This window comes from Saccopteryx bilineata, chromosome 11 (assembly GCF_036850765.1).
Source record: "Saccopteryx bilineata isolate mSacBil1 chromosome 11, mSacBil1_pri_phased_curated, whole genome shotgun sequence".
Lineage (NCBI taxonomy): Eukaryota > Metazoa > Chordata > Mammalia > Chiroptera > Emballonuridae > Saccopteryx > Saccopteryx bilineata.
The window spans coordinates 66,300,528-66,325,604 of NC_089500.1; the positions used below are offsets into that span (position 1 = coordinate 66,300,528).

At 49.7% G+C, this 25,077-nt stretch overlaps 1 protein-coding gene across 5 annotated transcripts in view; it reads right to left on the reverse strand.

The window, feature by feature from the left end:
* The window catches only part of LDLRAD4 (low density lipoprotein receptor class A domain containing 4), a 597,062-nt gene extending 573,172 nt beyond the window's left edge, over positions 1-23,890 (reverse strand). For 2 of the 5 annotated variants that reach the window (XM_066246383.1, XM_066246384.1), the window contains exon 1: positions 22,920-23,046. The gene's annotated coding sequence lies outside the window, so the exon portion shown is untranslated. Of the gene's footprint in view, positions 1-8,901; positions 8,960-22,575; positions 22,779-22,919 lie in introns of those variants that run through there. The other 3 variants (XM_066246385.1, XM_066246387.1, XM_066246390.1) reach the window with 3 other exon arrangements.
* Positions 23,891-25,077: the final 1,187 nt, after the last annotated feature.

A 25,077-nucleotide genomic window follows, 5' to 3' on the forward strand; every position in this document is an offset into this window, starting at 1 on the left:
AATACCTGTAATTCATCCTAACTAATAAAAATTCATACTAGTTAATTCACAAGCTAATTAGAATTTAAAAGGGCGCTAGTGCCATTCAAGCCAGCTCATTTAGGAGCTATTGAAATTCTTATACAAGAGGTAGGTAAAAAGGGAGAACTGAGTCTGTTTAGACTTCTAAGTGGTCCCTTCAATACCCTTTGTCCCCTCGAATCATGTAGCTCAGTGGGCTAATCTCATTGGATTAGTTGCATTAACATTTCCAGCATCCTTTCCCTCCCTGTCGGCGCCCCACCGGGGAGCTGGGTCCCAGGACATAATGCTCTGTCCAAACCGCGGTGACAAGCAGCGATCTTCATGCTCACACTCCCTACAGAAGCTGCCACATGGGCTCTGCTGGCGGGGGGGGGGGGGGGGGGGGGGGCGGGGGCGCATGGGGCTAATGGGTTGTGGGTCGGATGTACCCATGGTGGCCTTCACTGAGTAGTCTGACAGCCACCTGCTCCCAACACAGGAGCAGTCACCAGTCCTGTGGCGCCCGCTGGGTGCTGGCACCACCCCGGGCGTCACCGCGTTTAGTTTCTCCAGGACAGTGCCCATTTCAGCAGAGACTGGAACCCAGGTCAGTGGGTTATCTACTGGCATATCTCTCTTGCTCACTCTTTTCTCTTAACTAACCAGCAACTTTCGGAATGACCACGATGTCTGACCCAGGGCAGTCAAGCAAGAGTGTCCACTGAAGGAATGGATCCCGAGTTTCTTGGGAGACAATGCTACGCGGGAGCAGAGCTAGGAACAAGAGTCCATATTTCCTGAATGTCTTCCAACTGTTTTTTCATTAAGCAGAATCACCCTAGCTCCACTTGGCCATGAGGCTAAGAGTGAAATGATCACCTTTCCCTCCAAGGCAAACAAATTGGCACGCCAGCCAGTCATTGTTCAGGAGCCCATCAATCATAGCAACCTTCCTCGTACCAGGCATCTAAACTGGAAACTGTAGGTGGTAACAGGCCATCCGCAGTGGCTGCATGAAGTCACATGCTATCAAGTAACCGGAGAAAGTGGGCAGGACACTCAGTGACCGAGGTCAGGACATGGGAACGATGCACCTTACAAGAGTTTAGTCCTCTGTTTCACAAAGCAGAAACTGCACCATCTTATCTGACTGTCACAATAACTCCATGAGAGGAAAAGTATTGCCACACCCCCATTTTCCAGGGGAGGGAACCAGAACTCAGACTGGCCCAAGATCATACTCTCAAAATGAGAGTAAGAATAGCACCAGCATGGGTAGCCGTCCAGGCCCCTGCCAGGGGTCAGAGAACAGCTGGCTGCCAGGCATCCCCACGCCAGGCTCTGCGCCACTCCGGTAGCCCTGGAAGCCCTCCAGCGACGGCCAGAGGCCCACGAAGAGAAAGCGTACTGCTTTTCCTGTCACTTTGTTTCATTCTCCATTAAATATAAAACTGTACGTCATTTGCGGGTGTCACATTCCCCACCATGACCCCAGTACAGAATGTTATAACCTTATCTCTAATTGAGAGGGGACCACATTGGCTCAAAGCAAGTACGTGATGGGAAGGAGACAAAGGATTCGAGGGGCAAAGCAAAGGGAAATAAAAACAGTGCCTCTGAAAGAGATGTCAGCACTTCTGCAAAAAAAAAAAAATTAACTCCAACTGTGATCAAAGTATGATGCTGTGCAACCTGTTCAGAAAACACCTCCACTGCCCCGGAGAAGATGGAAACCCTTCAGGCTGCAGGGAGGGCACCGAGTCCCACAGGTGACGACAGGATCAGAGCCGTCAGGCGCTCTAATGCAGTTCAGAATTGTATTCCTGCTATTAGATCAAAGCTAAATGGTGATGGGGGGGGGGGGTCGAGATTCTGTACGTAATTGTTTCCACATCTAATGAGGAACTCGGCTGTGCGCAGGACTGCCGGGCTCCGCTCAGGACCACGTGCCGCCAGATGGAACCGCTCCCTGTAGAGGGTAAACCTTACCATCCCCATAGCAACTCCATCCGTGCTTCCAAAATGCTTCAAAACAAGACATCGTCAAATTGTTTTCCACAATTTTTCAGAAACTGACTTTTCATTCCACACCTTAAGGAAATCAAAAATTGGGAGTGTTCTCGGTATAAAAAGAATCATTGGAAGAAATACTGAAAAGATGAAAAGATAGAGGATTTTTACATCACCCGTAGTTGCCACACTGGAGACATCTATTTTTAGCGGCCTAATACAGTTTCTCCAGCCTGTTTTCTGGGTGGAGATGTGTGTGCCTATTTTGTCCAAACTAAGGATTCCTAATTCAGGCAAACGTTGGAGCTCAGCCCTGGAGAAAGCCCAGCCAACCTGGGATGGGCTTGTGCCATCACTGGTCAGGGCAGGACTGCAGATGTATCCTCGGATGGGAGGCTGAAGAAAAACCTGCAGCCCTGGCTGGTTGGTTCAGCGGTAGAGCGTCAGCCTGGCGTGCGGGGGGACCCGGGTTCGATTCCCGGCCAGGGCACATAGGAGAAGCGCCCATTTGCTTCTCCACCCCCACCCCCTCCTTCCTCTCTGTCTCTCTCTTCCCCTCCCGCAGCCAAGGCTCCATTGGAGCGGGGATGGCCCGGGCGCTGGGGATGGCTCCTTGGCCTCTGCCCCAGGCGCTAGAGTGGCTCTGTGGTCGCGGCTGAGCGAAGCCCCAGAGGGGCAGAGCATCGCCCCCTGGTGGGCAGAGCCTCGCCCCTGGTGGGCGTGCCGGGTGGATCCCGGTCGGGCGCATGCGGGAGTCTGTCTGTCTCTTCCCCGTTTTCAGCTTCAGAAAAATACAAAAGAAAAGAAAAGAAAAACCTGCAAAGGAAGACCCTGACCCATCCAAAGCTGACCTCCTCATCCACGAACTAGGCTAGCCCATAAAGTTCTATCACAAGCAGACTAAAAACTACTAGTAGAAGTGAATTTCTGTCTTACCGCTACTTGGAATGTCTTACTCAGGTATTTCCCCTGTCCCAAGGGGTACTTATCCTTGTGGATTTTAAATCCAAGACAAAAAAAAGTGAAACTCAAGAAGACATATCTAATACCAGAATAAAAGCACAGTCAGATGTCTAGAAGATGAGTCAGACTTCCAAGTAACTATCAAACTGTCTTCTGTGAAAAGATGGAAAAAAAGATCACAGACTATAATTTTCTCTACTTTGAACTTTTCCTGATATCAAGAAAAGAAGAAAATAGTTTATGGGAACCAAGATTGTAACAGACAAACCTTATCTAAACAGAAAACATCTACCTATAAGGATTTTAATAAAAATCAATAAATCTGACAACCTTTTATACTTTGATAAATTTGCTTGAAACATATAAATAATATCTTATTCATCCATGATTTATTTAGCCAGCAAGTTAAATTTGGGAGAGGAGAGAGAGAGGGCAAAATTGGTCTGGAAGATGATTGCTTCTCCTGGCTCGTAGTAGGTAGTTTATTTGGGGGAGAAATTAAATAAAACGTTAGTGTGAGAAGAAAATCCTAAGACGACAAGGGGGTGGGGACGATGATGGCACTGATGTCACTGAGATGTGTCTGCCTTCTGTTCACCCCTTTCTCTTCTGTAGCTGCACTAGAGCCTTGCCAAGAGGATGTTCTATTTGCACTTGGTCTGGCCTGACCAGAGATAACGAAGGTGAGTGCCCAGCACCCACACCTGCCCCACCCAGGCTTCAGGTAGGAGGAGGAAGCAAGATGGCGCTCCCCGAGTCTGGAGCCTGCACATGCCACGCCGCCCACCATCCTCTGCAGACTGGGGGCCCGTGCTGCCTGCATGCTGGCATGCGGCTGTGGTCCCTGGCCTGCATGCCTACCTCCTGCACTTACTCTCCTGCGGACAAGTAACAACCAGCACTGCGGAGCAGCCAGAGAAAAGCAGGGATGGCCTCCCTCGGAGAGATACCTGACTTGACCGAGGCCTGGATGAAGGGAGGGGACAGATATGTGTTTCCCAAGGTGGGGGGGGTGTCCAGCAGAGCAGTTATAAAGGCCCTGTGGGGAGGAGCGGGGCAGTGAGGAGCCACTTCCCCAGGGAGAGGGGGGACTCCCCTCTGCCTGGCAGAGAAGCAGCACACCCACTGGAGCAGCTGGGCTGGCTGCACGCTGGGAGGAGAGCCACCAGGCACAAGGCTCCAGCGTGAGCCCAGAGAAGGGACACACTGCGCTGCCTGTGGCGGTGACAGGACAAGTGACCGGATATGGGGCAGAGTCTGAAGATGTACACACCAGGTTTGTTGGTGGACACAGTGGGCTACAGAAAAAGAAGAGAGTCAGCGAGAGCTCCACGTCGTGTGGTCTGAATCACGGGCAGAGGGGGTGCTGCTACTGAGATAGGACAGCAAGGGGAAGACATGGAGGAGCTAAGGGACTTGTGGGGCAGGTGTGGGGCGGTCCGGGGATGACCACTGGGCAGTGGAGATGCTCCTCGGTGGTCAGATAGGAGTCTGGAGTTCAGAGTTCAGAGGCAAGGTCCTCTATAACAAATATATTACCAATTTCAATACATGCAACAGAATTCTGCCCCTGAGCTTTCCAGATGTGGGTAGAAGGTGCTTGGTCCGCTGAAGGTCAGCTCTGAGACCGACCTTGCCCCATTGGTCACTTTGCTTGACACACCAACTCCAATGTAGGGGGACCGAGTACCCAGACACAGCTTGCCTAGGGAAGGTTGTCCATAAAACTGTACCGGAGACTGTGACAAACGGGGTATTTCAACTAGAAGGGCGCTTGGTTCTTTAGCCAGTTCTCAAAAAGTGGCCATCAGATTCTTTGCTGGGCTCTGCTTGCGTTACCCTCTGTCAACTCGAAGAACAAGCCAGAAGGAACCGCTGACACCTGGCCGCCTTCTCTCCACAGTGAAGAAGCAAGGCTGTGAACAGATCACAGGAGCACACTGCTGTCCAGCAGCAGAGGGTACGTTCGAATTGGTACAAAAGCCAAGTCACTTTCTAACCTCAAAAAGAGTGTGTCTCATCAGCACTGCGCCCAGGGCAGACGCCCTCCTCTGAGGTGGGGCCGCATTAGGACAAGCTCTCCACCTAACTCCCTGCTGCGGCTATTTAGTCCTTATTGATCACACACACTAATGACCCGAGGAGTCCAGAAACCACTTCATCTGCCGCCTAAACTACTAAGCAATACTAAGCCCTTGTGAGTGGCGTCCAAAGCTGGAAGAGCCAGCAGACACTCAGCCTCTGTCTCCACGGCCAGCTTAGGATGCAGAGGCTGTTTCCGCCCGTGCACTGACTAGGGTGTCCCCGTGTGGTTCCGGGGAGCAGGACTCAAGGCAGCATTCCTGAGTGTGTGGAGGAGAAAGCAGAAAACTGCAGAGCAAGGGTGACAGACGTGAATGACTTCCACTTGGAATGAAGGGGTCAGAACACCTGGCACACACAGCAAGGACACAGAGCTGAGTACAAAAGTGCAGAGCTGAACGGGAAAGGGAAAGGCAGCTGCCAGAGGCAGGGGCGTGGCCCAGCAAGGCAGCCAGACGCCCACCTGGGCTGAGGCCGCAGCGCAGTGAGGGTAACCCAACTCGGAATGAAACTGCTCTGCCAGAGGGGGGAGACCACTCAAGGTATCTTGCACCCACAGCTGAACCGATACCATGACAAGCCAAAACCAGCCTGGGAAAAAGAGAGCACAGGCCTCCCGTGCAAAGGCCCACAGCACGCAGGAAGAGGTGTGCTGGCCAACCCCCACCCTTCCCAACAGGCAACATTTCAGCTTCGCCAGAACCGACAGTGGCTTTTTAACTGCCACAGAGGGCTCACCAGCAAACCTGCCTTTAAGACAGAGCTGCCGCGTCCACCCCAGCCTGCCCCCCACTCTCCGTGTTAGCTACGTATCTGTCCTGCACATCCACTGGAAAAGGATCTCACCGCTTAGCTGTATTTGATTTTTAGTGCTTTATCCCAGCCTCTCAAACTTGTGTCGACTGGGCACCTGGCTGGTTAGCAAGATGCAAAACCTTGCTCCCAGCAAACTTTAGAAAATATCCTGCTATATGGCATGGACAACAACAGGGTATCTTGTTCCAATTAGGTTTCACACATTAAAATAAACTCTGATCTGCCTGACCAGGTGGTGGTGCAGTGGATAGAGTGTCGGACTGGGATGCAGAGGACCCAGGTTCAAAACCCTGAGGTCGCTGGCCTGAGCGCGGGCTCATCTGATTTGAGCAAGGCTCACCAGCTTGAGCCCAAGGTCTCTGGCTTGAGCAAGGGGTCACTTAGTCTGCTGTAGGCCCCCGCCAGCTCCCCTCACCACTCCCCCCCAATCAAGGCACCTATGAGAAAGCAATCAATGAACTAAGGTGCTACAACGAAGAACTGATGCTTCTCATCTCTCTCCCTTCCTGTCTGTCTGTCCCTGTCTGTCCCTCTCTCTGTCTCTCTGTCTCTGTCACAAAAAATAAAATAAAATAAATAAACTCTGATCTGAATTCCACATTCAGCTAATAGACACATTAGAGAAGAATATGGAATAAATCCATCGATTATACAAGTATACTTCTATGTACATTTCATTAATTATTAGATGTTATCTCTGAAAAACTTCAAAAAGTTACAAATGTTCTGCAAATAGAAGGCATTATTATTACCATGTGAAAGTGATAAACCTGGCTTCCTGGGCTGGGCTGCATGGAGTACAAACTTGAAGCATTTTGTGAAAGATGAACAAATACTGAACATTCAAGAACTACAGTCAAGACAGTCTCCAGTGCAAACAATTATGAAAGTAGATAGAAAGCAGGTGCCCCAACAGGCTTGTTCTTCTTTACCATCACTGGCTGGTGCTTTGGTTTTCAGCAAAGATAGGAAGAAACACTCCACAGCAGAAGGAGTCTTGCCCACCCTAACCCGAGGCCATGATGCAAAAAGAACAATACCCCAGCTCTAACCAGGGCCACCTGTGGTACGCTAACATTCACCAAACAAACCTCCCCGTTCCCCTTCCCCACTCCACGCCATCATCCATGCCCTCAGCAAGCCGTCCTCCTTCAGTCTTGGCCCACCTACCATCCAAGACACTTGCCAACTGCAATTTTTTTTTTTCATAAATCCTGTCTTGAAACCTCTCGCCCTTCCACACATGCCCAGTAGGGCCCCCTTCCTCCAACACCATCAGCAGTGAGTTCCCTCCTACCCCCCCTGCAGGCTGCCGCAGGGACTAACACAGGGGTCTCAAACTCAACTCAGCATGTGGGCCGCAGAGCAAGATCACAGCTGTTAGGCGGGCCGCACTAGGTGTACAAAAGGCAACTGTTACGCAACACTTTTCTCACTGCAGTTGAAAACAAAAAAAATCAGTACAAGCACAATCGTACATGCAGTTTACTCAGTGTCACAAAACGACCAGAAACTGTAGTTCGCATCACAACTGCTGTTAACTAAGCTAATATCTAGCTAGGATGCTAGAGAAATGAAAAATACAAGTAGGCCCCTAGGCTTACTTAATTTTATCCAAAATATTTTGAACTTCGTGCATTAGTCTGCAAGCCGCACAAAATTGTTCCGCGGGCCGCATGCGGCCCGTGGGCCGCGAGTTTGAGACCCCTGGACTAACACCACGGATGTGATCTGACACACAGCTCTTGCTAAGAAGTACAATCTGTGAAGGCAGGAGAGCCAGTGCTCACTAGCCCCTGCAGCCCTCTCGCCATATTAACTGAACTGCACCGTTCGTATAGATGGGGGTGGCTCCGGTAACTGTGACCCTGCTCAGAGCATGAATGAACAATCTCAACTTCTTCATAGCTGTTTCTCTGGGTCCATGAAGCAGTCCTATTAGCACTTTGTATAACCTAAACCAGAGTCACCCCCCACCCCACACAACTGGGTCAGAATCCACTCTAGCCATGCCCGAACGGCCTGGGAACTCAGAAAAAAGGAGCCTGGGAAAGTCAGGGTGGCAAAGTGGCAAAATACAAAACATGGATTTTGAGTTGGTGGCACTTACACACCAAGAAATAATTCAGAATTTTCTTCACCATGCTCAACCCTGGGCTAGGCACAGTTAGTGCTGTAAATCTCAGGAATTATACGCATCACTAAGACCTATGAAATAATCAGCTCCCTCCTCGCCCTTAGGGCTGTTCCCTCTCACCCCTTCTCTGATCACGTTTCCACTGACCACCAGTAGTCCCCCAATATTTTGAAGCATATACTCCTATGAGCAAAAAGTGTGAGCACATACACAGGGTCGTGTATGTTTATTTATAAATCACATACATGTATTAGAGTAATAGGGCACTGTACATTTATACACAGAAGTTTGAAGCTCTAGAATGTGCCTTCCAAACCCCAGTGCACACGGCTCTCTGAGGCTCTGACAGAGAGCACCTTTTCCTGCTCGTCCACCCAGCAAAACTCTGTCCTTTCGCCAAGTCTCAGCCCAAAGTCAGTCTCTCCTGAGCTCTCCCTTGACTGAGCAGAGTAGACCGGAAGCCTCCTAGCTCCCCAGCCCTTTATAGCTCCCCAGTGAGGACGCCACCCTGTGCAGCAGCTGTGTGGGGATGGAGCCCGTGCCCACACACTCAAGGGCTTCATGAGAAGGTGGAACGGAGGAAAAAGGAAAGGCAGGGACGAGTGAAGCCATAAGAGCTCGCCACCCTACCGGCCCAGAGGCCTCGCTCGCCATGTACAAAGCCTTCTCTGACTAACAGCTTGAATGCTGTTTCCCAGCCCTTAACTGGAGACTTCGTTGTAAACCGCTGCCTTTATTTTCTGGCTGCTTCCTGTGCATGCAGTCTATCTTCTCCTTGAGTCTCCAGGTCCCCAGAGGGCAGGAGCCGTGTCTCCACACCACCAGGCTGGGCAGGTTCTTCACAGACACTTATTTGAATTAATAATAGCTGCCATTTGTTGAGCACTCACCATAGTAGTTCACTGGACTTCTCCCAGCTGGTGTGCATACACAATATCTCATTTAATCCTCTTCAAAACCTAAGAGGTGGGCAAATAGTTGTTTTAAAGCAGGGCAAACTGACCTTCCAAAGTCAAAAAGCCTCCCTGGGACATGGCTGGACAAGAACCCAGAAGATACAACTCGGAGTGGCAGACAGAAAAAAATTAAAAAACCTTATGGCAAAACCTTCCTCAAAACCAGGAGATAACACATCTGTTCAGCTCCTTCCCCACACAGCGGACTCAAAGCTGCTGCAGGCGCCCCCTCCCAGGCCTGGCGCTTCTTGGGGGTGGGGGGAGATACAGTGGAGACAGCCTGCTCCACTGTAGATGGCCAGAACAGGAGCCATTCCCCAGGCATAGAAATGTGCCCCAGTTTCTAAATCCCAATATATAAACCAGGTTACAACACTGAGGGAGGAAGTATTCACATTACAAAGTAATGCACTAAGAGTTCCATTAAATTACAAATGCTCTCACTCGATTTAATGTTCAACTTTATTTATTGGAAAACAAATATCATGATGTCTCTGGGCTAAATTTACTATATAAATTATATACTTATAACTGTATATATACACTACCTGTTTATTGTTTTTACATTACTCTTCAGATAAGAAAATTTCATCCCAGAACCACTAGAAATAAAAGATTTTGAATCTCATATTTAAACACAAATAGGATGAAAACTAAGTTCTGTTAGGATGCAATATTTATCCCTATAGCTAAAGTAGCAGAGAAACAAACGTTCAGTTGAACCCTTCAACTGTAAACATCACCTCCACCCTTGAAACCATGCAAGCATTATGTCCGAAATGGCCCTCTGTCTGTACTAGAAAAGCATTCTAGCATTTCATCATTCTGCTGAAGGAGCAAGCTGAATCCAGTAAGGTCAAATTAAACATAAGTCTGTCAGTCCTGCACACATCAGCCAACAGCAAACAGGGGAAAAGGACTATTTTTCAATCACCCAAAGTACACTGAGCAAATGTTCCAGAAACCTATTTGACAACAATAGCACATACCTCCCCTGGCAACTTCCCACCCAACCCAGCAAGGAACCCTGCACAAGCTTCTTCCCTGAAGACACTGCCCAACGCCTGGTGGTCAGGCCGCCTACGTGGCCACCAGCTGGCCCTCCCATCCACTGCTGATGCTCTACACCAGGGGTCAGGAACCTTTCTGGCTGAGAGAGCTATGAACGCCACATATTTTAAAATGTAGTTCCGTGAGAGCCATACAACGACCCATGTATGTTATGCATTATCCAATAAAAATTTGGTGTTGTCCCAGAGGACAGCTGAGATTGGCTCCAGCCACCTGCAACCATGAACATGAGCAGTAGGAAGTGAATGGATTGTAATACATGAGAATGTTTTATATTTTTAACGTTATTTTTTTTTATTAAAGATTTGTCTGCGAGCTAGATGTAGCCATCAAAAGAGCCACATCTGGCTTGCGAGCCATAGCTTCCCGACCCCTGCTCTACACACTCCATCTCCAAGTCCTTGGACTACGGGCACCACCAGCCGTGGAGCAAGTAAGTGAGCACCCGGAATGCAGTGTGTGGTAGACTATCCGGCCAGGAGTGGAGGAGACATGGGCCAAATGACAAATGCCTACGTGAAGCTCCCCACATCTGTGCCTTGGGAGCAGGGACTCATTCACCTGCGCAAGAGGAGAGAACAGTGCCCACCAGGGCCCAAGGACGCCGCACACTGCTCACCAGGCCATGCCACAGACAGTGCACACTTCCAGCATGCACCCCTGAGCATCCACACTTGCTGAACCAATTGATACGTGGAGGTGCATGTAAATAGAACAAGCTAATTGGGACTAGCCCCAAGGATGCAGGTGTTGTCTTTCCCGACAACCAGCGTTGTAAATGGACTCTCCTCTAACCAGTCCCAACCTTTCAATTGAAAACACTGCCTTTGAAGAACACAAAACTGACTTACCTTTAGCTAACGGCAACCCACTAAAACGAGTTTTCCTTCCTCTCACGCTTCAGAAGCAAACAGCTCAGGAGGCGAGACACTGTTAATAGCTGCCTGTGACTCCAAGAGGGCTTAGGCCTTGGCCAGAAGCAGAAAACTCTGCCAAACTTGTAGAGCGGAGGACTGAGGTACAGGCAGCAGAGGGCACCAACGTGAAGTGCCGAGTATCAACCAACCATCGAGTGAAACAACAGGGGAATGAGTTCTGTGCTGCCATCCTTGGGTACAACGCTAGGTAAAAGTTCCCTCTCACAAACTGGACATTCGAATAGAGAAAACTGACTGAATACGATGTCACACTGCTCTTTCAGCAGCTGGCTGCTGAATCCACTCCCTCTCCTGCCCTCATTCCTCCATTGTGAGTCCGAGATACCCCTCCCAGGCAGGGTTACGATAGTGCAGAAAGACCACGTGCAGTCCCCAAACATAAAACCCTGTCATTTTACTCAAAAATATATTAGACTGTTTATGTCCTTAACCTACCTGAGTAGAATTTAAATTTAAAATAACACAAAGGTTGCAGGAGGGAAGGGGGGTGGTGGGAGGGGAGTAGGGTGAGGGGGATAAATGGAGACAGAGGAGAACTTGACCTGGGGTGGTGAACACACAATGCAATATACAGATGACACGCTATAGAACTGTACACCTGAAACCCGTACAATTTTATTCATCCATGTCACCCCAATAAATTCAATAAACCTTTTTAATGAAAAAAAATAAGTAATGTAAAAACAGCACAAAGGTCTTCTCCCTCCTGATGAGATCATCCACTATGTCATTGCATTTTCCCACAACAAAACTCTAGCAAACAGCAAAACTCTTTTCACCTGTGACCCAGATGATATAAACCAAGATTTTTATACCAAAAAAAAAAAAAATGGGAAGGAAAACTTAACATTGTATCATTTTATTGCCAAATATGCAAAGATTTTTTTTTTCATAACATTCAGCACTGGCACGGGTGCGGTCCCCTCCCCATGTGCGTGCAAAGTGCGCCATCCTTTCTGAAAAGCAACCTGGTGACACTTTTTGGAGGGAGCTCTAAAACAGGGGTCCCCAAACTACGGCCCCGCGGGCTGCATGCGGCCCCCTGAGGCCATTTATTCGGCCCCACCGCACTTCCGGAAGGGGCACTTCTTTCATTGGTGGTCAGTGAGAGAAGCAAAGTTCCCATTGAAATACTGGTCAGTTTGTTGATTTAAATTTATTTGTTCTTTATTTTAAATATTGTATTTGTTCCCGTTTTGTTTTGTTTTTTACTTTCAAATAAGATATGTGCAGTGTGCATAGGGATTTGTTCATAGTTTTTTTTATAGTCCGGCCCTCCAACGGTCTGAGGGACAGTGAACTGGCCCCCTGTGTAAAAAGTTTGGGGACCCCTGCTCTAAAAGTTCTTCCACCCTCTAACTTTCCTCTTAGGATTCTATCCAAAGGACATCATCAAAATATTCAATGTAGTATTATTCATAATAGAGAAAACTGGTAACCACTGCCATGTCCCAAAACAGGTTTTTGAAAATAACAATTTAACGATTGGGTTATATATTATAATCATCTGAAGTGATATTTTTGGAGAATATTTAAGTTACATGAAAAATTTTTTATGATGAAATGCTAAATTTTAAAAAAGTACAGGGTGGAGCAAAAGTAGGTTTACAGTTGTGGGTAAGCAAAGCACAATTTATTAACTGTTAATTGTTGGTCAAATAAGTTTGTAAATATGATATATAGGTTTGCTCGCTTATAGTTTGCATTGGGTGTGGGGGACAAGCTGTAAGCAGGCAGGGTTGTTATACCCTAAGGCTTAGTTTTAAGACTAAGCCTTTCCCACCCTAAGTGACTTTGTACCAGAGACTTCCTTGTTTGTATATTGGATTAAAGGTTTTGATTTCTACACTATAAAATGGGGCAGATCAGAAGCTTGCGCACTCTCTCTCTCTCTCTCTGTTCCTGAGATTAGCATCAGAGAGAGAGTAGAGAAAGGCCATGTGGAGGAGAGGAGAAGCAGCCAAGATTGTGGAGTGCTGAAGGAGAAGCCAGTTTGTGCAGAGTTTGTGCAGAGAGAAGGAGATGGGGAACAGAGGTGAATAAGGCTGGTGAGGTACAAACCTTTGATTCTAGGAAACTTGGATAAGTTAGTGGCTTTGGGAGCCCTGAATGGAAAGGGAAGTGTTTTCCCACTATGTGTATTACTTGCCCACCAGGTGCAAGCTAGGATTAAAGCTGATGGCCCACCAGTTCTTGGCTCCGTTGTTTCATTACCGTCTGTTCGAATTAAATGTGAACCTGCACGGGCCAGGCGGCTGTGATGGTGGCTGTGGATACTGGCTTTACATTAATATTGTATTCTTTTCCATACAAACAAGTGTAAGCCTACTTTTGCCCCACCCTATATGTAGCGTCTTTGCATGACTTTATAATTAAACAATAAATACAACTGGAAAGAATCTGCTAACCTGTTAACAGAGGTCATCTTTAAAGGTAGTGAACCATTGCTACCTTTAGTCATTTCTATTTTCTTTGTTTCATATTTTCCTAATTATCTGCAGTAAGTACATAATGGGGGGGGGGGGGTTCACAGACAGTATAAGTAACACTGGGATCAACCAAGCCTAAAAGACTCCATGAAATAAAAAGTCAGGTTTGGATTGAAAGGGGCAAAGCAATGGCTAGCAGCGTGTCCCCTCCACCCAGGTGGTGAGTGGTCCCTGAACTATGCCCTGCCTCAGGCAGCTCCCTGACTGGCTGCTAGTGTCCTCTCCCAGACAGGCTTCCTCGTGGGTGCTGGGGACCAGGCTGCGGCCTGACAGGAGAATGCAGATGCTCAGCGCTCTGGAAATGGGACGGACAGAGCACAGACCAGAAAGGGAACTTGCAGAGACCTGCTTCACCTCAACTGCAAAGAGGAGAGTGCTTGTCCAACCCCATCCCAGGGGACTCTAAGGATCAAATGTGATCAAGGCTCAGAAATCCCCACAATGTGTGGGCCCAGTAACAGATACTTATGCAAAGGACCACACTGTTGTAAAGTACCGTACGCCAGACGCTGAAAAGTACCGTACCTCACTTCTGCGGGTTTACGTAGAGACAACAAGTCCAGATGAATTTTGAAAGGTTTTATTAAAGGAGGAGATTTATTAAATATGCCGGCCGCATATGGCTGACATAGGGCATTTGCAGACCCAAATCATGTGCGCCAAGTACATCTCAGGGGCTGGTTATATACCCTTGATCACACACAGGCTGGGGGGAGCATGACATCATGGCACAAGCTGACATTTGTTTAGGGGATATACAAAAACATTAAGACTTTCAAGGCAACACAATCAAAGACATTTACAATCTTTCAGGGTTCATCTTCCCTCCTTTGCCTAGAGGTATGTTACCCTCAAGATTCCAGGAAGGGCCTGACCAGGCAGTGGCGCAGTGAATAAATAGAGCATCGGACTGGGATGTGGAGGACCCAGGTTCGAGACCCCGAGGTTGCCAGCTTGAGGCGCAGGCTCATCTGGTCTGAGCAAAAGCCCACCAGCTTGAACCCAAGGTCACTGGCTCCAGCAAGGGGTTACTCAGTCAGCTGAAGGCCCACGGTCAAGGCACATATGAGAAAGCAATCAATGAACAACTAAGGCGTTGCAACACACAATGAAAAACTAATGAATGATGCTTCTCATCTCTCTCCATTCCTGTCTGTCCCTGTCTATCCATCTCTCTGACTCACTCTCTGTCTCTGTAAAAAATAAATAAATAAATAATTTTTAAAAAAAAATAAAGATTCCAGGAACGGAATCAATGTAGGGTGGTATGTAAATTCTGTCTCCCATTGTAAGAGAAGAAGTTTCTCAGTTAACTTTTATTTTAGTTTTGAAACTAAACAACCCGTTGTCCTTGCAAGCCAGAAATTTCTACATTCTTCTCCCTCCGCTCCCCAAAGGAAGGGTGGGACAAGAAAGCCTGACCTTTCCTCCTAGAACGTCAATATTAATTTTGCAGCTTTTTGGTACCTCACTACAACAGCATCCTAGCACTGGCTGAGCTCAGAGGCCCTGACAGGCCCCATCCAGCCCCAGCCCTGCCGCCCCGGATGGTCTGTCAAGAGCGGAAAAGCCGCCCTGCCAGACCAAATGAATCCGCATCTCCTTGGCACGCACTGTAGGTTCCAGAATCTCAAACACCGGGGTTTATCCAAGATAAACAATATTTCACAAGAAGTACATGTCGGAAAAAAATAAAAGAAGAAGTACATGTTGACATGTGCGGCTAGAAAGGGGCAAAGCAATGGGCTCCCGCCCCCCACCATAGAGCAAAATAGAGAGAGTTTTAAAGATGATTATTTTCTCATGTTTTTTCCCAAATGTGAGAAGCAAAGGGAAAACAAAAATTGTAGCTTCCAAGCACTAGGACGAACTGGATCCCTTGGAGTGAACCAACAAGTGGGAGAGCCTTGTCCAGAGCAGCCTCGTGCCCAGACCCACAGAGGCCTCAGTTCACCAGCCAGAAAACAGGCTCTGATGCTCTGCCACTAGAGAAGACTGCCGGCAGTGGTCAGAAAACAGGCTCTGATGCTCTGCCACCAGAGAAGACTGCCGGCAGTGGTCAGAAAACAGGCTCTGGCCCTGGCCGGTTGGCTCAGCGGTAGAGCGTCGGCCTAGCGTGCGGAGGACCCGGGTTTCGATTCCCGGCCAGGGCACACAGGAGAAGCGCCCATTTGCTTCTCCACACCTCCGCCGCGCTTTCCTGTCTCTCTCTTCCCCTCCCGCAGCCAAGGCTCCATTGGAGCAAAGATGGCCCGGGCGCTGGGGATGGCTCTGTGGCCTCTTCCTCAGGCACTAGACTAGGCTCTGGTCGCAACATGGCGACGCCCAGGATGGGCAGAGCATCGCCCCCTGGTGGGCAGAGCGTCGCCCCTGGTGGGCGTGCCGGGTGGATCCCGGTCGGGCGCATGCGGGAGTCTGTCTGACTGTCTCTCCCTGTTTCCAGCTTCAGAAAAGTGAAAAAAAAAAAAAAAAATTAAAAAAAAAAAAAAAAAAAAAAGAAAACAGGCTCTGATGCTCTGCCACCAGAGAAGACTGCCGGCAGTGGTCTGCAAGGAACCTGCTGAGCACTACCTTTCTTTCAAGGAACTCGAAGCTCAGGGTGGCCAAACAAAGCCAATGGCCCAATTATCAAACCGAGGGTCTCGCCACAGACAAAACAGGCAGAGAGCAGAAGTTTGCAGGAAGAATGAGAAAGGGAAGTGAGGGGAGTATTAACCAGAGCCGCAGCAGCCAAGGCAGGAAGAAGGACAGAGCTCTCAGGCTGGATAGTCACCGGGAACTGTATGGGGACAAGGAGAAAAATGGCACTGTCTCCTCCACCCAGGTGGTAAGCTGTCACTGAGGAAGAGGTTCTGACCCTTGCAGCACCTCAAGCACCTCCAGAGTCCAAGCCCAGACCCCAGGGAGAGACTGCTTGGGCTGTGTCAAATTCCACCCTTATTTACAAGAGGTGTGACTTTGGGCAAAGAGCTTCCTGTTGCCTTCCAGCAAACTGGGGGTAGCAGCAGTACCTAAATCACAAGGCTGCTGTGAAGATTAAGTCAGTTAACCTGCTGTGTGTGTGTGCGGCCCTACGTACAGCCTGGCACACGGTCAGTGACATGCAGGTGTTTGGAACCACTGCTAGTATTCTCCAAGTGCAGGGCGCGGGGGGGGGGGGGGGAATCACCTCCTGCCCAGACCACGGGTGACTCAACACTGGGCTGACTGAACGCTGGAAGAGTGCAAAGGGACCCAGACAGGGTTTAGGGTCTCTATTTGACAGCAGGTCAGACACTGCCTTCAGAGAGCGAAAGTCACTCTCAGCTCTCTATATTCCCATTGGGCTGAGAGCTGCCCCTCCAAAGGCTCAGGTAAAAACAGAGCTCCAGGAGCTGCAAGGCTGCTCTGCCAGGCTGTTAAGTCAACCAAGACCACAGCACAGGGGGGAGGGGGAGCCAGAGGTCCCGGAGCCCATTTGAAAGCAGCCTGCATTCAAGCTATGAGTTCTCCACTCCTGCCTTCCAAAAGCAGTGAGATTTTACTATGGAAATTCCCTCCCCAACTCCTGAGGTCACCGACAAGGAACATACTCCCTCACCATGCCTTCACCAGGGGCTAGGAGTCCAGCCCATTTCTGGAGAATGGTGGCCCTGCACAGAAACCAACAGGGCACAGCAACAAACCTGCCAGTCTGCAACCCCTGAAGCAAGGTGTCCACACAGCTACACAGAAGGTCCTTGCCACATCTCATGTGGAAGAACGGCTGGCCAGGGGTGGATGGAATGGATCCTTTTTGCAAACTGGACAGAACAATCATACTGTGAATAGAAATTCTAGCTGCATTTCAGGATCATGTGGATGAGGGCACACAGATGTTGCTCACGCCCACCCAATTCCTGGTCCTAACGTCACTCGAGTAATCCAGGCCCTGCATCCTATCTGCAAAGAGAAGAACGAGTCATTTGGCAGGGGCCCAATTTCGGAGGTGGCTTTGTAATATGAGCAGTGTGTCCGCTAACAACTAGAGCAAGACCATTAAGTTCATTACACCTGTCACTCTGCCAGCTGACTATCCAAATTACCACAGATGAAAGTACATTATGCCCAAGGAGTGCCACCCAGCCCCCTCCCAGGGCGGGCAGCACCACACTTATCTCAGACAATTTGTTCTCAATGTCTGCACCTGCAGAAAGAATGCAACCCTAAACAGCTTGAAACTTGGCTCTGAGAAACCTTAGGGCTTAAGCAGGTCCATATAGGAACCAAGGTTAGTTTCTTGGAACAGGTCCCTCCGAGAAAGATTCGGTGCCACGTCCGCTGGTGAGGAAGGTGGGAGAGAAGGGAGAGGAGAAAGGGGCAAGGCAAGAGGACAAATCTACCAGCAAAACTAAAGACCCTGGGCTGCTACAGGGATTCTGCTGCCCTGAAGCACTGCCAGAAATAAAAGCTACAGACACACCCTTTTCATTTCCCAACCAAGTCACAGAACTGCAGGCAGGAGGCAGAGGCCTTCCCTGCAGCTGCACAGCCAACAGGCTCCCTGGGTGCTCACAGCGGCCGGCGGCGGCTGCAGAGCACGTTTGCAGTGCAAGCGTGTTGCAGACAGCGGTAATTTATTTATCCCTGTCATGTAACATTAGCAATCTGTCTGGAGCTTGGCAAGCACCAACTTGCACTGTCATATAAACTGTCTGACAAACTTAAAGTTTCATAAATGCTTCTCTTTTCCAGCAGACAATAAAGCATCATTAAAAAAAGTTATCTTCTTTTCTGTTCCTTTTCTTTCTTCCTCTTCCAAAGGTGGGGAGGAGGGGGGAGGAAGGAAAGAAAGAAAACTAACAACAAAAGAACCCGTGCCAACAGATATGATCCCTCAGCAGGATTCTTAACCTGGAAAGTCTCTCTAACATTTTTCCAATGCCAAGTAAATGAGTAAATAAATGGACAGGGTAGGGGGATGTGGTGAGGGTCATCCATGAGGGGGGTGCAGAGCAAAATCTGCAAAATAAAAGTACGGTCATTAAGAATTAATAAAGGGTGTGGACATCAGTCCCCCACCCCCTCCGCGCACGGGGATTTGAGCCAGACATTCTGCATCCTCATTAAGTGATGTCTGGCAGGCTGCCGGAGTTTTAGTGGGTTCTGGGAATGCCAATATATTAACCAGAGGACTTTCTGCATACCCTTTAGAGTTTTTATTCTAGAAAAGTCAACCATTTGGCACCGGGTAGCCTTATTTTTGTCCAGGAAAGCTCTCAGCTGCCAATCAAGGGAGAAATTATAGCTATGTTCCTCGTAATTTCCAAGACCTATCTGGAACACAAGCTTGGTGGAAAGAAAAGTTCTCACAAAAAAAGCTGAAAAGGCCAAAGTACCACTTTAGTGGGAATTCAAAGAAAAGCAATCCATACTTAATTCATATGGACCTGAGACAGCACAGACATTATGTTCAAGTCCTCCTATGATAGTGAAACAAACAATATTAATTGGAAATATAATCCCAATATTTCTATAGCAATTAATAGTACAGGTACTTGGCTTAACAATGAAGCAAATAATGCCATAAAAAAAAAAAACTTCCTAAAACATGGCAGGTCTTATGGCCTAAATTTTCATATAGTAAGCAGAAGCTTTACATTCCTATTTTAAAATTTAAGATTCACCTTCTATGCACACCCATAATATAGGTCAAGGTGTAATTCTAGACTCTCAAATCCCACGTAGGCAGAAAGTCATTCTGACATCAGATAATAATGGCTTCCAGGCAAGTTTCTGAGACCTACAAAAAGGAAAGACAGAATGGAAGGAGGGAGGAAAGGGCAATTTGGGACTACGCAGCTATTTTGCTATGGTTCACATTTAATAGCCATGTGCCTATAAAAGGGATGTTAAACATTTCTAAAAATTTTTGGGTTAACATGGAATGATCTTTCAGAGCTATCGCTCTTTGAGTTGAGTTTTCTTTCTTCCCTAGTAACTCTCACCCAAAAGGACAGACAGACACATCGTGGAGACTCCGTAAGCCTAGATTCAGAAGAAAGACGAGAAGAAATGTGGTGAGGGCTGCCAGAAAGATCTAACCAGTCACAGCTGCAAGTGTCCCTGCCCCGAGTCCTGAGAATGCTTGGCTTTTACATGATGACACGGAGCAGTCACCTCCTGCCCAGACCACGGGTGACTCAACACTGGGCTGACTGAACACTGGAAGAGTAGAGTGCAAAGGGACCCAGACAGGGTAGGGTCTCTATTTGACAGCAGGCCAGACACTGCCTTCAGAGAGCGAAAGTCACTCTCAGCTCCCTATATTCCCATCGGGCTGGGAGCTGCCCCTCCAGAGGCTCAGGTAAAAAACAGAGTTCCAGGAGCTGCAAGGCTGCTCTGCCAGGCTGTTAAGTCAACCAAGACCACAGCAAAGTCCCAAATTGTAAACACCTCTGTAGACAGTTCCTTGCTCTCAGTGCGCCAGGCAAGAAAACTATTCTTAGAACACCATCAGCAGTTGGGGGAAAATAAATATTTGTCTACATACCTATAGGGGTGGACTTTGAATCCAACAAATTGGCACAAAATTCCTTAATAAGTAGCTGACACTGACTGGATTCCTCTGCAGGATTATGGTCATGCAAACCAAGCCCCTACGAGTATTCAAGAGACAGCCCCAAAGCCCCACTGGGATAGTCCTTTCCATTATGAAATACAAACTTACGAGCCTGGCCTGTTGACTCAGCAGTAGAGTGTCAGCCCGGAGTGTGGAAGTCCTGGGATCGATTCCCAGCCAGGGCGCATAGGAAAGGCACTCATCTGCTTCTCCGCCCTTCCCCCCTCTCCTTTCTCTCTATCTCTCTCTTCCCCTCCCACAGCCAAGGCTCCATTGGAGCCAGGTTGGCCTGAGCACTGAGGATGGCTGCATGGCCTCTGCCTCAGGTGCTAGAATGGTTCTGGTTGCAACAGAGCAATGGCCCAGATAGGAAGAGCATCGCCCCCTAGTGGGCATGCTAGGAGGATCCCCGTTCGGGCACATACGGGAGGCTGTCTGCTTCCCTGCTCCTCACTTCAGAAAAATACAAAAAAATAAAATAAAAGTTAAAACTAAAAAAATACAAACACACAAACTAGAACCATGGCCAATGAGGGCAAATTCTTCCAAGGGCAATAGCAGAATGTTAGCAAATTAGAGGAGTATTTTTTAAAACAAGGAAAGGATGTAGCTACAACACCATCACAACAAATAATCCCTTACTGGCATTTACAGTCTGGCACTTAATTCCTAACAGTGTGTTCAAATGTCAATAGTAACATGAAGCTCTCAGAAGAATTAAGCTTTCAAATATCATAAGGAATTTACCCCCATATTTTAAAATGCACTGCTATGCAATGATCATCAAATGGCACTCAAGGGTTGATAGAAAACCAAATATTATAATTCAATAAATGTGCATGGATATCTGATCTACTCAGTTTTCTACATAATGACTCAAATTTGACATTATGATCCTTTACTGAACATAAATGATATGTTCCAAGAATTCTGCAGAGTTCAAAGGCAAACGTACTGATGACAATAAATTCAATATAAATAGCAGAAAAGACTAAATACTCATATGCAAAATGCAGAACATGACTTGATGCAATGGCAGCTTCTAAGTGCAGACTCTACAGGATGTTTCTTGCAGTTCACTACTCAGTCCTGAAGCTCCAAAGAAGCTATCAGTGGAAGAATACCTTCCTTGGTTAGCCCAACTAGAGGAAAGGACCATTTTAAAGGGAAGTTTCCCAGCCCTATTCCTGAGGTAAGGCACCAACCTCCATGACAGCCACACTATCCATATATTTTTAAGAGCCAAAATGGTTCACCACTTCTACCCACCTCCACTGCAAGAAACTAATTAACAGTAGCTCTCTAAGTCAACACTCTGTACATCTTATCTTATCTTACCTCACATCCCACAATGCCCAGCACACAGTAAATCACCAACAAATATCACAATCTTAACGAACATTCAGAAAGCAGCACTGAACTATAGGTGAAGGGGTCCAGTAACAAGAGGTTGCCAACATAACGAGACAGCGACACAGAGGAAGAGAAAAGAAGCCAATCAAAATTATCCAATTCTGCCTAATTAAAAGACTGAGGAAAACAAAAATTAAGCTAGTTTCTGTGTCTACTGCCACTCAGCAATCATTCCTAAGCCTGGGTAAGAGCAGCGAGGAAGCCCTACTTGCTTTCAAGAGTTTCTTGCAGTGCAGAGCAGTGCTATATGCCCTGCCAACAAGCCCACGAAACAGGACACTGACCCCTGCGCCTTCTCCAGGTGCCACCACCCACCACGCGTCCACGTCGTCCTCCTGAAAATCTCTGCCTCAGTGGGAAGCCTTCTCCTTTTCCAATTTAAAGGGGGGGGGGGTTGTTTTAAAACAAATAAATGCCCTCTCCGCTACCATGGGTAATTAACCTGAACAGAGCCAATTTACAGGGTGCGCCTCCAACCCCACCATGGGCGGCCCACCGGACAGGGGTCCGGGGGAAGCCTCCTCACCGCTCTGCAGGCTGACCCCACAACAAAGGCAAATGCGGGGCCCGGGCTGGGTGCTCGTCGCTTCCTGTTTATTCCACCGTGAGGGTCAAAGAGAAATTCAACACACTCCTGCTTCCTCCAGAGCTCGGAGACCCAACCTAAGTGTAACAGCAGCCGCCGAGACAATCGACTTCCCAGCCAATGCCGGGAGCTACAGGCGGCCCGCCGACCGACGTCAACGCGCGAGGGGAAACCGGGACAGACGCCGGGTGAGCCAGGTCCTCCGGTTTGCCGGCGCGGGACGCAGGATGCGGGGTGCTGGGCGCGGGGCTGCGGGACGCCGGCCTGCCAGCATAGGGTCCAGAGTACTGCCCGCTCCCGCTCCCCTCCCCTTTCCACAAACTCCCCTGCAAGGCCGTGCACGGTCTTCCCGCTCCCCTCTGACCTCCAAGTCCGCCCACTGAGAGGCCCCAGGGAGCCAAGACTTCAGTTTGACCGGCCACCCCCACCTCACCCCGGCCTCCCAACGGCGTAGAAGTAAGTCCTGCAACGCAGAACAACACACGCTGGGGCTCCGGGAAATAGAAAACCGGGTGGGGGTCGGCCGTCTACCTTCAGCAAAGCACACCCGCCAAGGCGGCGGGTCGCTCACCCAACAGCCACCGCCGGACAAGCGACCGGGATGCCCGCGGTGCCCACCGGAGACACTGCCTCGCAGACCTCGCTCCCTCGTCTCCGAGGCACTCGCCAGGGTGCGGAGGATGCCCGGTGCTGGGCCGACCCTCGGCCCCCGCCGACGGTACAAGGTTGCGGACGTCCCGTTCCCGGAGCGTCCTGTCCCCGCGTCCCCGCCACCCTGTGCCCCCCCGCCCCGCCCCCCCACACAACAGCCCTCAGCCCAGCCCCGAACTTAGGCCAGACGCCACGACCACGGCAGCACCTCGGTGCACACTCACCTGCGGCCGCCCCTCCGGAGTGGGGCTGAGGACCGCCCGCAGTGCGGCTCGCCCGGCCGCGGGCCCTTCCGGCTGCGGGGGAGGGGCGCGGGGTGCGAGGCCGCCGCGGCGCGGGGCACGGTGCGCCCGGTCTCTTTAAGAACCCAGGACGCTACACCCGGACCTTCCCCGCGCTCCCCGCCCCCTGTTCACTTTCTCAGGGACTCGCAGCCTGTCTGGCGGCGGTGGCGGCGACGACCCTTTGCAGGGGATCCCAGGCCGGCCGCGGTGGCGCGCGAGAGGGGCTGGGCCAGCCGCACTCGCCGGCTGGTGCCACCCGGCCCGGCCCGCAGCCTCTGGGCAGGGGGTAGAAGGGAGACGAGGCTACGACCGCCGAGGGAGGTGTCCCGCCTCCCTCCGCCGGAGGGGGAAGTCTCTCTCCTCCCGCCGCCGCGGCAGCCGTCTGTCTCCAGCCGTAACTGTGCTCGCGGAGGCTGTGTCTGTCTCCAACTCCGCGTCTCTCCTCCCTCCCCATCCCCCTCCGCGGTGGGGACCCGGCGGGCGGCCAGACCACTGGGGCCGGCGGTGCTGACGGGGTGGGCCGGCCCCGACCCCGAGTGCACAGACCGCACCGACCTCTGCAGGCTGCGGGCACGGAGCAGGGAGCGTACGGGTGCCAAGGCCGCGGGACCCCAGGGCTCCGTGGGGCCGACCGGCTGCGCACGCGGCAGCGGGCTCGGGCCTCGCGGAGCGCGCGCCCACCGCCGGCCGGACGGGGAACTCCAAGTGCCGAGAAATGGCAGGCTGTGGCGCCGGGAGGAGCCGGCTCGCGGATGCCGGCTAGGGGCTGTCTCGAGAGGGCAGATCTGCGTGTTCCGTGCACCAGTTACCTCGCGGGCTGCGTGAGCCCGGGACGGCATGACTTAAGGGACCAGCCCGGAGATGCACAGGAGGGCTATGGGAAGGACATTTAGAATAGGACGGGTGAATCCCCGGTGAGCCAGCCTAACCCCCACGTAGTCACCCTTTAGGATCTCCTCCCTTTATAAGGTAAATGGTTCCAGAATGAAAATTCAGTTGGATTCATCTCGCTACGACTCTGTCTTCTTGAAGGACCTACATTTCTCTTCTTCTGAAGGCCGTTTAGGACTGGAACTCGATGTGAGTGCTGGCAGCATGCATTTTTGTTCTACAGAAGTGGTAGCACTGACATCAGCCACACTCTAACCGTGTTTGATAGGGGTTTGGTTACTGCCACAGCATATGGGCATTTTAACCCAATTTTATTACAGTCACCAAAATTAGACAATTCCTCTCTGCCAAAATATACTAATTTGGGGTTTCAAGCAGGGTCTAACAGAGGTGCAGCTAATTAAAAAGGTAACAATCTTCAACTTGTGCCCCCCCCAAGATGACCAGCTCATACTTCCAAAATATCAGAAAAGAATCTTTTGAAATCTATGATTAACTTGTCAGTAACTTTTTAGTTGGTGAAATGTTGACTTAATTCAGCTCTCCTCAACTATCACAGTAATTGTTGCAGAGAATTTGATCAATGCTCATGTGTAATATAACTGCCACTTATTGAGAGCAATGCGCCGGCCAAGCCCTGCACTAAGTACACCGATTTTTTTAATTAATCCTCACAATAACTGTGGCAGCTGTAAGTTTCCCGTTTTACAGAGGAGAAAGTTGAGGTGATGAAAGATTCATAAACTTGTCCCCACACCACAAAGATGGGTGTAAAATGCCTAACTGGCTGCATATAAAGCAGGACGTTGAACCATACTGCCACCTACCTACAGCTTTGACACCCAGTTCAGTTCAGCTCAGCCCAGCAACAATTCACAGCATCTACTCTATGCCAGACACTGCCAGTGGAGTGAAGAATGCCCAGGTCCTAGGCTAATAGAGGCATTTAGACTAGTGGGACAACTTTGAATCTGACTACTAGGGCAAACTTTTTAAAATGAGCAGTGAGTTGATAAGTTTTTGTTTGTTTGTTTTGTATTTTTCTGAAGTTGGAAACGGGGAGGCAGTCAGACTCCCGCATGCACCCGACCGGGATCCACCCGGCACAACAACCAGGGGGCAATGCTCTGCGGTAATCAGAGCCATTCTAGCACCTGAGGCAGAGGCCACAGAGCCATCCTTAGTGCCCGGGCCAACTTTGCTCCAA